Raw genomic sequence first — 14,773 nt, forward strand, 5'->3', positions numbered from 1 at the left:
TAAAGTGGAGAATTTATATTTTGTGTGTTTAAAGTGGAGAGCTCTATAAATATTTATTAAGTTTACTTGTTCCAGATCTGAGTTCAAGAACAAAACTCTGTCTCAAAAAATAACCAAAAAAACTAACCCCAAATTATTCTATTCTATTGAGTTCTTAGGCCCTGTAGAACTAACTGAGGGCAAAATCACCTGATTATAGCCAAATACTGCTGACTGAGAGGGAGAAACATGAGAAAAGAGGTTGGCTAAAAGGCAAAAAATAGAAGCTGAGTATGATCCAAGCGAAGCAAGCAGGATATTGAATGCAGTTTTTTAAGTTAAAGAGAAACTCATTCCTCTAAGAACATAACACAACTTCCTCCCATACCTGCTTTATTGGAGACTAGTTTGCCCTTGAAATTTACAATCCAACTGCCTTTGTGTATATCTGAGTATTTTATGCAGAATACTGTAAAAGCTAACCCATTTATACAATGCAGTTTGTTCAGTTTTGAAAGCAACTATTGAGAAAGACAAATTTAACTCTGGTGCAAGTTAGGTCTATAAAGGCATTCTGTGAGTGTTCATTGGTAGAGTGATCTCTTTTATATAACGGCACTTGTAATTATTCTGATCAATTCTGCATTCCCTATCAATTCAGCTTGACTTGCACACAGCCCAAATTATCGGGGGTATACTCAGGAAGGCTCTCCAGGTTCTTGGCTGATCAGTGCTCAGGGAAGGCCTATGAAGTATGTGGCTTCCTCACCATCAGCTCTTTGAAAATGTACCTTAAGGAGCTCAAAGTTATTACCAGGGCTTTTATAATAAAATATAAGTTTTATGTTATTTTCTAAGTTAAAACTTTTAGGGCAAGGCCTAAAGAGAGAGAGAGAAAAAAAGAAAGTTGTATGTGTCTATGACAAATATTGAGAAATCCAAACTTAAGTGCAGTATTAGTGGATAAAAAATTTTAAATATAGAATTTGTGGGAGAATATATGTATGTGATGTTTAAAGGAGTTTGCCTCACTGATCTTGTCCAATCCCTTGTTTTTTTTGGAGGCAACAATGGAGGTCCGAGTAGAAAGTGGCTTACCTAAGGTCATAGAGATGTGTGATGGTAGTGCTAGTATCAGACATGCAATCTAGAGATTTCTAGTGAACAAAGACCAGAACTCACATGTTAACAACTTTCTGAAATCAAAAGGAATCAAATCAAATCCTCAGTGGCATCTGAATTTACCCAGAACAATTTTTATCCATGAAAATATTTTGTTAAAATATTTTCAAAATTGTCTCTTCTAAAAGTTACAAAAAACAGGTGCATTTTACACCTGGCAACCTGTGTGTTATTTGTTCCTTTGTTTAATGTCTACCTTTTACAGATAAAGCTTTCAGTACATGAAGGTTTCAGAAGCCATGAAGATAATATAAAACCAATTATCTGTTATTGTGAAACTGTAAAGATTAAAAAGAGTACACAGAAAATAAACTCTAAAGCTTCACTAAAGAAGTGAAGAATTGAGGTTAAGTATCTATATAATGAGGTTTATAGAAATCCTGTAATTAAGGATAAGCAGGGAATTTAGATGCATTTAAATATTATCAAGATATTATATTTCATCTAATTTAAGAAACTGTATTCATTAGGGTGCACATATGAAAAGATGAATCATTCCTGGTATTTCAAATAGAGACAGTTTGATACAGGGAACTGTTATGCAGGTATGGGAGAACTAACAGTGGATGCTGAGGCTACCTACATATGGTAACTGCTGCTACCTTGATAAAGAATAAAAACAGACATATTCACTAACCTAGGAGCTTGGCCCTGTGAGTCTGGTGTTTGAACCTCTGAGGGGGTTACAATGTGGCTGACATGGGCATGGCTTGCCATCTCTCTAGGGGCATGCTGTGTGGCTGGATCCAGAACTGGAAAAAGAATCTGGAGGCTGCAGCTCCAACTGTCCTTTGTTATTTGAGCAATGCTGATAGGAACTGGAAGCAAAAACATAAGTTCTTCCTCCCCTCTTCCCACCTTTCAGTCTCCCTGTTGGAGACAGGATACAGTGAGAAGCTGGCCACCTGTAAGCCAAGGAGAGAGGCCTCCGGAGAAACCAACCTTGCCAGCAACTTGAGCTTGAACTTCCATCTCCAGAACCATGAGAGAATCAGTTTCTGTTGTTTAAGCAATTCATTCAGCCATATTTTGCCATGGCAGCCCTAGCAAGCTAACGTAAGCAGAAAATCATTTTAACTAGCATTTAAAGTCAACCCCTAGAGGACCAGCAATTCACACAACTCCTCAAAGAGCCAACTGTGAACATCTGTGACCAAAATTTACACCTGTGCCAACAATCAGAGCTACATCATAATTGTAGCCTGTCCAACTGTAAGATATAGCCTGATTTCTGAGATCTAAGCAGGAAAAAAAATCCGCATTTTAGATTTCATGAAATATAGTAATTCCTTCAGTTTTTCAGCTTTCATGTGCTGCAATTTCTCGTCAGGTCTATTTTTTAGAAGTCTGTATTCTAGTGGTCTTTGTTTTTATAAACACTTAATTTTTTTTTCCTATTTATTTTTATTTATTTTCTGAAATTATATTTTAAGTTCTGGGGTTCATGTGCAGATCATGCAGGATTATTAGATAGGTATACACATGCCATGGTGGTTTGCTGCATCCATCCCCATCATCTACATTAGGTACTTCTCCTAATGTTATCCCTCCCCAATCCCCTCACCCTCTGTTATCCCTCCATTATCCCCCCCCACCCCCCCAACAGGCCCCAGTGTGTGACTGTGCCTCCCTGTGTCCATGTGTTCTCATTGTTCAACACCCTCTTATGAGTGGGAACATGTGGTGATAAACACTTAATATCTAGTGAGTTCTAAATGTGTGTTTAAGGGAACATAGGAGCTACTTTCTTTTTTTTTTTTTTTTTGAGACGGAGTTTCGCTCTTGTTACCCAGGCTGGAGTGCAATGGCACGATCTCGGCTCACCGCAACCTCCGCCTCCTGGGTTCAGGCAATTCTCCTGCCTCAGCCTCCTGAGTAGCTGGGACTACAGGCACGTGCCACCATGCCCAGCTAATTTTTGTATTTTTAGTAGAGATGGGGTTTCACCATGTTGACCAAGATGGTCTCGATTTCTTGACCTCATGATCCACCCGCCTCGGCCTCCCAAAGTGCTGGGATTACAGGCTTGAGCCACCATGCCCGGCTGGAGCTACTTTCTTTATGTAGTCATTGGCTCAGGAATCCAAATAAGAGAAAATGGATAATTTGGTATTGAATTGCAAATTGAAAGCAACCTGTGTAGGTAAAATTTTAATACACAAATTAAGAAGCCTCTTACCACAGAATAATTTACTCTGCGCAAGCAAATGGAATCCTAATGGTGCTGAGTGAGGAGGAGCTGTGGCTGGGGGTGGAAATAAGTGTTAAGGCCCAATTCATCGATTGACTCAACTTCTTTCTGGGCAAAAAGAAGGCTGGAGTGGGGAATTTTACTTAGTAGTTTACAGCCACAATTTGTGCTGTGTTATTTTATATAGAGGTTCAAGCTTTAGCTTTTAAAATAACTGTTGCAAATATAAGATTCTGCCATATTCCGAATGTTTATGCAAAGAAACACTTTAAGTTTCTTTCATTAAACTGCCAACTCTTCATTTTCTTATTGTCCTTATTTATCTCCTCTAAAGCTCCTAGGAAAAGCATGCCTCAAAAAATACACACACACACACACACACATTTATACATATACAAATATATAATACATTTATTATATATAAGTCTATATGTAAAAGATATAATGTATATATACTTGCGTACATAGAGATATGCAAGTTAACAATAATATGGGGTCATCACTGAGAACAGAAATCCTCAGACAAGGAATTTAAGCTTTTGCCAACTTGAGAACAATTAGCAGTTTTCTTCTAAAGAGTCCCATTGGGGTGAAATGTCCCCCTTTACAAGTGCTGCGCCTGAACCATAATTAAACGATTATCTTCTAGTTTCCAGTAGTGACTTCTTTTTCCTTTAATTGTCTTCTGGACTCTGCTTGAATGGGATTATTTTCAAATGCATGTAATTCTCAGCCTTGGTGCCCAAAACTTTGTCACCTTTTGGCTCCTTTGTGCATACAATCTATTCAGGCACTGTGTCAATTAGAAAATTCTGCTTCCACGGAAAAGAAAATGAGAGTCAGACTTGCTCCAACAACAAGGGAATATGGGCTCGTGTTATGAAAAAGTTCAGAAATGGGACAGAGCTCAAGCATGATTTATTCTAGGTTCTACTTCCTTTTTTCTTTTCTTTTTTTGTCATTGGTTACACGTTGTTTTCCTAGGTTACCTTCCTGGGCCCTCGTGGGCAGAAGATGGCAGCCAGGAGGGTATAGTTTTCCACAATTACTGAGTAAAATTGCTGAGTACTGTGCCAATTTGACTACCCTAAAGCAAATCTTCATTCTAAAGAAATGAAAGGCCCGGTTGGTTTGTCTGGAAAATTACCCTTGACAAAGGAGTTGGGATTTTCATGATTGGTTTGCCCAATTAAATCCTGCCCTGGAGCTAGGGTGAGGGGAATAGAATAGAAGTTGGAGAGCTGGCCACAACATGCTTTCCAAGCTCAAGATTATCATACTTTCCTCTGTATATTTTTTCTCATACTCTGCATTCTTTTCCTGATTTTTAAAAGTAATTGACATCTTAAACCTTCTCTCTAATTTTTATTCATTAAATTTCTTGCCACTCGGGTCCTGAACAGGAGAAGCAACCTGGCTAGGATTCCTTTATTCCAATTAGATGTGACCTGCTTATCTTGAACACTGCCATTTTAGTATGATTATCAGCATCGTGCCTAGTTTTCACTGAAAGTAGGTTTCTTTACTTCTAAGCAAGTGAACACACAAGGAATGAGAAAAGCGAAAGGAAAGCAAAAGCAATGTTCCTTTTTGTGCTCCCTAAACACAGTGAAGGGCAGAAGGAGGTGTGATGAGCATGTCTTTGCAGCCTGCAGATTCTCAAGGACCCAGTTCTGCCTTGCCTGGTCGGGGAAGCTTCATCAATTGTGCCAACAAGCTGCAAGTGAAATAGAATAAAATCTTCAGGTGTCGGGGAGAGAGAGCTAAAGGCTTTGCCCACTTCATAGGATATTCAATTCAAGTCAAGTAAAAGTTGTTAAGAATGAATGGTCAAGAGTGCAGGGGCTACTCTGGGAAAACAAATATGATTTAACAATCCTGTCAAATTATATTAGAATGTGAATATACCATTTGTCCTTAAAACTATAGCTTTACAATCATGTTGCACTCTTCTCGTATCTTCTTCTTCTTCTTCTTTTTTTTTTAACCAATGTCAATTTTCTGGTTTTGTTATTGTGCTACAGTTATGCAAGAGGTCGGCGTTGAGGGAGGCTGAGCAAGGCATGGACCTACCTCAGCATTCCTTTAGAACTTCCTGTGAATCTATAATTATTTCATAATAAAAGTTTCAAAAGTAGGCAGGATGGGTGTGGTGGCTTATGCCTGTAATCCTAGCATTTTGGGAGGCTGAGATGGGCAGATCAGTTGAGGTCAGGAGTCTAAGACCAGCCTGGCCAACATGGTGAAACCCCATCTCTACCAAAAAATATAAAAATTAGCCAGGCGTGGTGGCGTGTGTCTGTAGTCCTAGCTACTTGGGAGGCTGAGGCACAAGAATTCCAGCTGAGGATGAACCCGGGAAGCAGAAGTTGCAGTGGCCCAAGATTGCACCACTGCACTCCAGCCTGGGCAAGAGTGAGATCCTGTCTTGAAAGAAATAAAAGATAAATAAATATAGGAAAATAGTATAATGAACCCTCGTGTACTCATCACCTTATTCTATAGTTATCAGCGTATGGCCAATTTTTTTGACTTGTATTCCTACCCACTTTCCCCTCCCCATCCCATATTATTTAGAAGCAATTACAAGGTGTCATATCATTTTATCCGTAAACATTTTAGTCAAAGTAAAAATCATTTATTTGGCTGAGTGTGGTGGCTCATGCCTGTAATCCAAGCACTTTGGAGGCCAAGGCGGAAGGATCACCTGAGGTCAGGAGATCAAGACCAGCCTGACCAACATGGTGAAACCCTGTCTTTATAAAAAAATTTAAAAAATTAAAAAAAAATCGTTTTACACATAAACATAATTTTATGAATAATTTTAATGTAGTAGGCATCTAATTGCTACATATTTTGCCTTCTTAATCCATCAGGGTTCATTACCCCAATTTATCAATTTATACGATTATTTCTTATTTTCCTTTCTGGTATTTCTTTTACATCCTTCTTTTCTTTCTTATCTTTTGGAGACGCCTTTCCTTTCTTTCGTGCTTTTATTAGTTCACTGAATTTCCCAAATCCTTTCCCTACCATTGTTCCACGCCACCACACCTGAATCTTTGTTGCCATTATGTTCCTTTTTCTTTTTTCCTTGAGGTATTTCCATATGGCCTGATTGCCTTCAGCACACACTTCTTTTGGGGGTTCTTCCATGGGATTGTCCATCGGTGTCAGGCCCTTAATAATCCTTAATATAATTAGGGAATCCAAATTCTCTGGAAGATGGGTGAACAAGTTGTCCTCCAGCAGTAATTTTCAAAGCTCGTGCTTGGCAAATGGCATCTGGAAGTTGTGTAAGCGCATTGTGTCGGCAATCAAGAACTTCCAGGTTAGGCATTGACCCCAGGGACACGGGCAGGTACTCCAGATGATTGTTCTCTATATATAGCTCTTTGAGACTCTGCAGTTTCCCAATGTGTTGCGGCACATAGGTAAGTTTGGATCCCTGGTCTTGCCAAATGTATAATTTCTCTAAAGACTCTAAAGAAAGGACTTCCTCAGGAAAGGAAAGGAACTCATTTCCTGTTAGTCCAAGTATCTTCAGTTTTGAAAGTGAGCTCAATTCTGAAGGTAACTACCCTATTTTATTGTCATCCAGTGCCAGGACTTCCAGGTTCTTCAGCGCACAGATCTATGGTGGGCAGTGGTCCAGATGGTTCTGGCTGAGGTTCAGGCAGCGCAGGTTGACCAGGAGCCTGAAGGAGCCCTGCAGCCTGGGCAGGCCAGTGTTTCTCAGGTAGAGCAGGGGCAGTGAGGTCCATCTGCAGATGAGGTGCGGCACCTTCTCCAGGGGGTTCCCACTCAGCCCGATTTCCGTCATCTCCCTGAGCTCCGTGAGGCTGTTCGGGATGGAGTGGAGAAGGTTGTGGAATAAATCAAGCACTGACAGTTGGCTACATTAGCCTCTTCTTGTATCTTAAATCGAGTAGGTTTTCACTAATTGGGGAAGATGTTTGGTAACCATACTTTTATAAGCAATCCAGTGGCACCAAATGGTTATTTGTAAATTCATTATTTAATTTATACATTGCTATAGTTTATTGTAAATACTACTGGCCATCTTGTTCTTTTCAGAATCAGGACTCAATAAACCCAAAGAGTCCAAAGATTAACCTTTCTTATTTAGGGTTTTTAAAATCAGAGTTATAACATGCACACAGTTTTAAAATAAAATATTATTGCAAATCTAATAATAAAAAAGCAAAATCCTTAAATTCTCCCATTCTTACTTCCGAATCTAGCCCCTAACAACTCTTTTAGATTTTCTCTGGGTACCTGCCTCCACATCTAATTTAATTATACTGCTATATTTTGATTTTCTAGTAAGGAAGAATTTAGTTTTCTTGCCCACTCTTCTTAACCTGAAGGTGCATACCTTTTCTTTCTTCCTCTGTTCCGCTCACATACTCTCTCTCTTCAACTCTCCCATCATGATATTGCTATATCATATTGTGTTAAATAAATATTTTAGTTCCATTAGCATATCTATGTAAATATTACTCCCAGCTGAGCCAAGTTGTATAATATGATTGCATTTCTTTTCTTGTGTCCCAGTTGTTTTCCCCTGAAGTTTTAGTAACTTCTCCATCTCTTCTGTTGCTTAGCTCAATCTTTAGCTGTCACTAATTAAGTTTCCCCCAGTCTCTGCCTTAGCAGAGACTAAAGCTTAATTCTCCACAAAGCCCAGCACAGCAGCAACCAGCAACTCTGATTGTTTTTTTCCAGGGCATTTCTCTCTGAGCCCTGCCTCTTCCTGCTCTACCAAGGACTGGTGTCTCTTGAGGCAGCAGCATAGCTGTAACCTGGGACTTCCTTTTTTCAGTGCTGGGATTCTGAGAGAGGAAAATGTTAACATTATCTTCGAAGGCACAAATAGATTTTATCAAAAATCTGCCTCTGTCACTGTTTATGGGTACTGGAAAGACTCAAGACCCAGAAAATGAATATCAAAAACATGTTTTGTCAGAGGGAGCGAGACATATATAGAGCTCATACATTTAAACAAACAAAAAATCCATGCCATACTTGTCCATATTACTATATCGTGCTGAACATATATATATATATATATAGTATTTTTATTGGATTTTTTCAACTGTATTTCTCCTTTCCAATTTTTATTCTGTTTTCCCAATGCTGTCTGCCCATCTTTCTAACCACAAATTTTTGATGTCTGTGCTCTATTTGATATGCCTTCTAAGACCTCAAGGTTATCATGCACAGTATTGCGGCTCAGAACACAATACCCCAAAATCTGCCACCTTGGTATGCTAAGCATTCTTGAACTGAAGGAGATGGAGATGGCTACAGAAACAAGAAGGTTTTTCTGAACTTCTCTCTGCCTCCTGTCTCCAACAAACTGGGTCATAGAAACCAGAATTCTCTCCCAAAATAAGCCATAGAACCTAGGGAAGGTCACTGAACCTCTCCCTTCTCCCAAGAAGATCCTAATATTGACCTGTTCCGTCTCATTCCTGGGGAGAAGAAATGTTATCCAGAGACACAGAAAATAATCTGAACAAACAAACCTTTGCTGAAGTTATCCCCCAGTTTATTACCATCACATCCTACCCTTTTTGTCTAATCATGTTTCTCTACAACTGTCCACTTCTTTCATCAGATGTAGCACAAAAATACACAGCTTTCTCTGGGTTGTGTGGTCTTAATTTCTGAGGGTTCTCATGTATTTAATCATATTACAATTTTGGTGAAATAAGTGTTTTATACTTTTCTCTTATTAATCTGTCCTTGTTATAGGGGTGTCAGCCATGAACCTCACGATAGATGAGTAAACTATATTACTTCTTCTCTTTACAACAGGTTAGCCTTTTTATAGTCCTTCAAGCTTTTCAACCTTTGATTAAATTAGTAAATCTTAAAATAGACAAAAAGATTGATTAAACAAATGTTCATGTATGCATATGATTAATCTAAATATCTTATATACTATATTGAGTCCAAATAGAATGTGTTTAATAAAGCTGATTATTGACATTCCAATCTTAATTTAAAAAAAATTAGATAATACATACCGTTCATCAGTACATCCTTATAAAGTTGTCACCTGTGTCAGCTATTTTTTAAGTTTAGGAGTACATGTGCAGGATGTGCTGGTTTGTTACATAGGTAAACTTGTGCCATAGTGGTTTGCTGCACACATCATCCCATCACTTAGGTATTAAGTCCAGCATCCATTAGCTATTCTTCCTAATGCTCTCCTTTCCTCCAGTCCCCAGATAGGACCCAGCATCTGTTATTCCCTGGTATGTGACCTGGTATTCTCATCATTCATCTCCCACTTTTAAGTGAGAACATGAGGTATTTGGTTTTCTGTCCCTGTGTGAGTTTGGTGAAGACTATGGCTTCCAACTCCATCCATGTTCCTGCAAAGGACATGATCTTGTTCCTTTTCATGGCTGCATAGTATATTCCATGGTGTATATTACCACATTTTCTTTATCCATCATTGATAGGCATTTAAGTTGGTTCCATAACTTTGCTATTGCAAATAGTGCTGCAGTGAACATACATGTGCATGTATCTTTATAATAGAATAATTTATATTTCTTTGGGTATATATCCAGTAATGGAATTACTGGGACAAATGTTATTTCTGCCTCTAGGTTTTTGAGGAATCACCACCTGTGTCACCTATTAATGTTGCATTAGTCTGTTTTCACACTGTTGTAAAGAAATACCTGAGACTGGGAAATTTATAAAGGAAAGAGACTTAATTAACTTCTGTTTCACATGGCACGGGAGGCCTCAGAAAACTTACAATCATGTAGAAGGTGAAGGGGAGGTAAGACCTTCTTCATAGGTGGCAGGAGAGAAAATAATGAGGGAGGAACTTCCAAACTCTTATAAAACCATCAGATCTCATGAGAACTTACTCACTATTGTGAGAACAGCATGGGGGCACACCCATGATCCAATCGACTTTTTCCTTCGACACTTGGGGGTTACAATTCAAGATAAGTTTTGGGTGGGGAAACAGAGTCAAATCATATTATTCCGCCCCTGGCCCCTCCCAAATCTCATGTCTTTTCACATTTCAAAACTTATTATGCCTTCCCAATATTCCCCTAAAGTTTTAACTCATTTCAGCATTAATTCAAAAGTCCAGAGTCCAAGGTTTTATCTGACATAGGCACATCCTTTCTACCTATGATCCTGTAAAATCAAAAGCAAGTTAGTTACTTCCTAGATACAGTGGGGATACAGGCACTGGGTGAATCCTTTCATTCCAAGTTGGAGAAATTGGCCAAAAGAAAGGGGTTATATTCTTATACAAGTCTGAAATCCAGTGGGGCAAGAATTAAATCTTAAAGCTTCAAAATTACCTCCTTTGACTACATGTTTCACATCAGGGCATGCTAATCCAAGTGGTGGGCTCTCACAGCCTTGGGCAACTCCTTCACAAGCTGGCATTGAATGCCTGTGGCTTTCCAGGTGCACGGTGCAAGCTTTCAGTGGATCTACCATTCTAGGGTCTGGAGGATAGTGGCTTTCTTCTCACAGCTCCACTAGGCAGTGCCCCAATGGATACACTGTATGGGGGCTCCAACCCCACATTTCCCTTCCACACTGCCCTAGCAGAAATTCTCCATGAGGGCTCCACCCATACAACAGACTTCTGCCTGTACATCTAGGCATTTCCATATGGCCTCTGAAATATTTTTTTTAAACATGAGTGTTCTTTATTTGTACAAAGCATTACAATCTTCTCAGCATTCTTCACTCATAAACTTTTCACTGTATTTATTTAGCAATTTAACAGTGTCAAACTACACGTCACTACCTGTCAAACCCCAAGCACTCAACTTAGAGACAAACAAAAAGTGCTTGGACCACTGACTGGAAACAGAAAAAGGCTAAGAAAGGCCAAGAGAGAGATTTTGGAAACAGTTAAAGAGGACGGTTTAGGAAGAGTTCGATTCCTGAGCACCATCTGATTTCCCTTAAGGTTCAGAGGGGCTTCACAATCACAGAGTAATTTTTAGATGACAGGAGACAAAATTAGCCGGGCTTGGTGGCACCCATCTGTAGTCCCAGATACTCAGAAGGCTCAGCAGGGAGGATCACTCGAGCCCAGGAGTTCAAGGATGCAGTGAGCTAAGATCATGCCACTGCACTCCAGCCTGGGCCACAGAGTGAGACCCCATCTCTTAAACAAAACAAAAAAAACCATGAGATTAGAACTAAGTAATCAAGAGATCAGAGGAACTCACACTTTGGAATATTAAGCCAGTAATCAAAGCTCCTAGACTGACAGAAGTGAGAAAAGGAGGGAGAGGAGAAAGTGGGATGGGGAGCAGAGGAGAGGCAGAAGACAGAAAGGAAACAAGAGGCACAGAAGGAGAAAGCTGTGACAAGAGGAAATAGTTTGGAACTCATCATGAATTGAAGAATGAAAGCCACAGTCACAAGTCTGGGAGATGGACTACAAGAAGGGGAAGGCTGGGGTTTTGCGCCTTCCAGGAGGTGATGACAAATCCTAAAGCTGTACAGTGGCCGATAGAAGGTGCATCTAACACTACGCCATCTGTTTTTGTAAAAGTAAGACACTGGCACCCGGGCTTGACTAATCCCATTCTAGACTGCAAATTTAAGAACATTTGCGACCAGATTACCACCACCCAGCAGGTCAAACATCTACAGGCAATACAGAAAGGTTTTGAGCCAAGTGGGTCTATGAAAAACAAACTTCAGTTAATGCTTCAGCTAAGTGAAGAGACAGAACAGATTTTGTTATTCTTCCACGGCATTCTAGTGGTTTCCTAAAGCTTACAAATTCTGACCAGTCTTAGTAAGCTACTATTGTCAAAGACTGTGCAATCAAACACTGGCTGACCATAAGCAAAGCCCCAATTTTTCCTGAGCCTTGGCTGCCTCTGTGATCTGAAACGCAGCAGGCAGCATGGAAGTTATTACTTATGTGGGGCAATGAGGAAGACTGTGGATCAAAAACCACCTAACCATACATATAAGTAACCAAAAGTGATCAAACTGTCATTTAGCTGTTTAGAAATCCCTCTTGTCAAAAAGTCATAACCTTCAGATTGATGAAGCAAAACAGGGTTCTGCTACTCAGAGGTTGACTCCCAAACCTCAATTCTTGACTTCTGTTCAGCTGCAGGCTCAACACCATGTGAAGCCTGCCAAGTCTTGGGGCTTGTACCCTCTGAAGCAATGGCTCAAATTGTAGCTTGTCCCCTTTTTGCCATGGCTGGGACTCAGGGCGCTAAGTCTCAAGGCTGCACATAGAAGCTAGGCCCTGGGCCTCGCCCACAAAACCATTATTTTTCTCTGAGGATTCTGAGCCTGTGATGGCAGGAGCTGCTGCCAAGATCTCTGACATGCCCTAGAGACGTTTTCTTCATTGTTTTGGTAATTAACATTAGGCTCCTCATTACTAATGTAAATTTCTGCAGCTTGAATTTCTTCCTAGAAAATGGATTTTTCTTTTCTCTTGCATCATCAGGATGCATATTTTTCACTTTTATTCTCTGCTTCCTTTTCAAACATAAATTCTAATTTCAGATAATCTCTCTGAAGTTCAAAGTTCCACAGAACTCTAGGGCAGGGGCAAAATGCCACCAGTCTCTTTGCTAAAGTATAGCAAGACTGATCTTTGCTCCAGTTCCCAAGAAGTTCTTCATCTCCGTCTGAGATCCATGAACTTCATTGTTCACATCATTATCAGCATTTTGGTCAAAGCCATTCGACAAGTCTGTAGAAGTTCCAAACTTGCCCATATCTTCCTGTCTTCTGAGCACTCCAAGCTGTTCCACCCTCTGCCTGTTACTCAGTTTCAAAGTCGCTTTTACATTTTCAAGTATCTTTATAGCAGTACCCCACTTCGTGGTATCAGTTTCCTGTATTAAGTCCACTTTCACTCTGCTATAAAGAAATACCCAAGACTTGGTAATTGATAAAGGAAAGAGGTTTAATGGACTCACAGTTTTACATGGCTAGAGAAGCCTCAGGAAACTTACGATTATGACAGAAAGTGACTGGGAAGCAAACAGTTCCTTCACAGGTGGTAGGAGAGAGAATAACGCGGAAGGAACTTCCAAACACTTATAAAACCATCAGATCTCATGAGAACTCACTATCATGACAACAGCTTAGGGGAAACCTCTTTCATGATCCAATCACCTCCTTTCCTTGACACGTAGGGATTACAATTCAGAATGAGATTTGGTGGTGGGAACACAGAACCAAAGCATATGAAACGTCAGGATGGATTAATCAACAGATTTCATTTTCATGACATCACTGGATGCTTACCTGTCCATTGACTTGAAGTGCTCATATGAAATTCATCCCTAACTGAACCTCCATAGGTATACTTGAAGCTCGCCTGGGTATATAGACATATAAGTATGGAGAGAGATGAATTAATAGGTATTTGCATTTGTGGACCATTAACTATGGGTAAAATTTATTATTCAAACTACTTATATTAACTTGTTAAATAAAATTTATAAGAGTCAGTGATTAGGACTGAGCTTATGAACTAGGGCCCAACAGACCAATCCAAAATGGAATCATTCATGCTAAGGTTTCATGTTACCAGGCCAAAACCTCAGCTGTTTACTTCTTTTTTTTTTTGAGACGCAGTTTCACTCTTGTTACGCAGGCTGGAGTGCAATGGTGAGATCTTGGCTCACCGCAACCTCCGCCTCCTGGGTTCAGGCAATTCTCCTGCCTCAGCCTCCCGAGTAGCTGGGATTACAGGCACGCACCACCATGCCCAGCTAATTTTTTGTATCTTTAGTAGAGACGGGGTTTCACCATGTTGACCTGGATGGTGTCGATCTCTTAACCTCGTGATCCACCTGCCTCGGCCTCCCAAAGTGCTGGGATTACAGGCTTGAGCCACCGCGCCCGGCCCGCTGTTTACTTTTAAGGTCTTACCCTCCAAGAAATCAGAAGAGAGATAATAGACAAATCCCCAAAGAGACCAGTTCCCAAAAGAACAGGCAAATTCACAGCAACCAATGGAAAGGGGCCCATTCAACCCAAGCTGTCATAATAAAAGGCAACTTTAACTCACACAAAGAAAGTAACTTTGAAATGACCAGTCCACTTTTTGTTTCTTGCTTCTGCTTTCTTCAGCCTTTTTTGCATATCAAGTCCACCCCGTCTGCTCAGCTCAGCAGAACATCTCTGTTTCTTAGGTAAGGTTTTGCCCATTTCATAAATTGCTGATAAAAGCCAATTAGATTGTAAAAACTTGATTTATTAAAATTTTGTTCTATAACATACTTAATAAGTTCTTATTGCAATCTCATGAGATAGATAATGTTATGACCTCCATTTTAAAGACAGGAACACTGAGGTTTATGTAACTTGTCCAAAACAACACAGGCAGTAAAGTGGTAAAGCCAGGTTTAAGCCCTGACTCACATC

At 39.9% G+C, this 14,773-nt stretch overlaps 1 pseudogene; it reads right to left on the reverse strand.

Moving 5' to 3' along the window:
• Positions 1-6,247: 6,247 nt before the first annotated feature.
• Positions 6,248-12,716, reverse strand: LOC100386969 (uncharacterized; annotated as a pseudogene).
• Positions 12,717-14,773: the final 2,057 nt, after the last annotated feature.

This window comes from Callithrix jacchus, chromosome 17 (assembly GCF_049354715.1).
Source record: "Callithrix jacchus isolate 240 chromosome 17, calJac240_pri, whole genome shotgun sequence".
NCBI classification, from domain to species: Eukaryota; Metazoa; Chordata; class Mammalia; order Primates; family Cebidae; genus Callithrix; species Callithrix jacchus.